The sequence below is a fragment of the Pteropus medius genome, unplaced genomic scaffold (genome assembly GCF_902729225.1).
Source record: "Pteropus medius unplaced genomic scaffold, Ma_sr-lr_union100, whole genome shotgun sequence".
Taxonomy (NCBI): Eukaryota; Metazoa; Chordata; class Mammalia; order Chiroptera; family Pteropodidae; genus Pteropus; species Pteropus medius.
Window position 1 is genome coordinate 24,448,697 of NW_024342467.1, and position 1,738 is coordinate 24,450,434.

Consider the following 1,738-nt stretch of genomic DNA (forward strand, 5'->3'; position numbering starts at 1 on the left):
AGAACTGTGAGAAAATAAATTTCTGTTCTTTAAGCCATGCAGACTGTGGGATTTGGTTACGGCAGGCTGAGCAGACTAAGATAGTTGGTCATTTTAATGCACTTTAATATATCAATATATTATTTTCTCCTATTTATGTTATGGCTCTTGGGGATATAAAACAAAAGATAAAAACGATGGAATGAGTATATCGCTAAACAATTAGTAAATTGCTTCAGTATTATTCATTTCTACCCCATTATGAAAAAATTGATATACTTCATATATTACCCTATTATATTAAAATTGAATTTTCTCATATATACACTAGAGTTTGTTCTTGGCTTATTATTTCATCCAATTGACCTAATTATTCCACATCATTTCACATTGTTACTTTGTCATCTGCTTTAATATGTAAAGGTGCAATTTCGTCTCTATTATCTGTGGTCAATCTATCCCAATGTTGTCCCATAAATATATACTCCAAGCCACATATATAATTTTACATTTCGTACTAGTAATATAAAAAAGTAAAAAAGTCACATAAAATTAATGTTAATGATATTTTACTTTATTTAATATTAAAATTCTATTTCAATGTATAACCAACAAAGATTATTAATAAGATATTTTACGATTCTTTTTTGTACAAGACTTTGAAATATAAAGTGTATCTTGGTCTACGGCCATGTCACCCTGAACAAGCTCGATCCCGTCTGATCTCGGAAGCTAAGCAGGGTCGGGCCTGGTTAGTACTTGGATGGGAGACCACCTAGGAAGACCACGTGCTGTAGGTGGAAAAAATAAAAAAATAAGGGATTGTAAGATGACAAGGTCCTTGCAATCTGTGAGGTCAACCAAGGGTTGCCTCACCTAAAAAAATATATATAAAAAATTTAAAAAATAGTGTATCTTGGACATTGCGTATATGGGGTGTGTATCTATGTGTGTGTGTGTGTGAATAATCAGGCTAACATTTTAAGTACTCAGTAGCCACAAGGAGCTAATAGTTACTGTATTAGAAAGTGCAGCTCAAACACTTCATTTTAAAGATGGGCGTTAAAACTATTTCGCTCAGCCTTAGAAATATTGTCTAATGAAATTGTTAAGATTCTAGGTATTACCTGATTAATTGCAAATGTGGGTTAGACATATCAACACACAGCATGCTTACATCTAAAATGATAGCGATACTTGGTTTAATGTTTTGTACCTTTTTTTTTTGTAATTTATAAGGTTTTCTATATAGATAAGTACATAGAAAAAATAGATTAGAACATTTTTAGACAGACCACTGTTCTCATCAGGCTAGTTTTCCATCCAAGAATCTGGGTAGTAGTTGACATAGTAAAAATTCTAGGATAAAACTTTTCTCAACTACTGAAAAATTAAAACAAATAGTGTCATAAACACCTGCAGCCAGCATACGCTGTATACAGGGCTATTCATTAGATTAATGCAGAATAAATTACTTTATTCCCATCTAATTCTATTAGTATTTTGAGTGAGTAAATGATACTCTCACTACCCTGAATATGGGAATTTAACCCTGTGAACAACTGGACTTGCCATATTTAGAATAATTTAGAGTTATTAAATACGTGCCATCGCAGTCACGCGAGATCGGAAAACGACAATGTAACCAAGAACATACGTTTATGTTGAAAAGGTCATAACGATTCATTATCTGTAATGTTGACGGATGGCGCCATCGACAAAACGTCCAAAATCAAAACCATTATCCCATCTTCGTGGT

At 32.6% G+C, this 1,738-nt stretch overlaps 1 pseudogene; it reads left to right on the top strand.

The window, feature by feature from the left end:
- Positions 1-660: 660 nt before the first annotated feature.
- On the top strand, positions 661-779 carry LOC120602681 (uncharacterized; annotated as a pseudogene).
- The last annotated feature ends 959 nt before the right edge of the window (positions 780-1,738 follow it).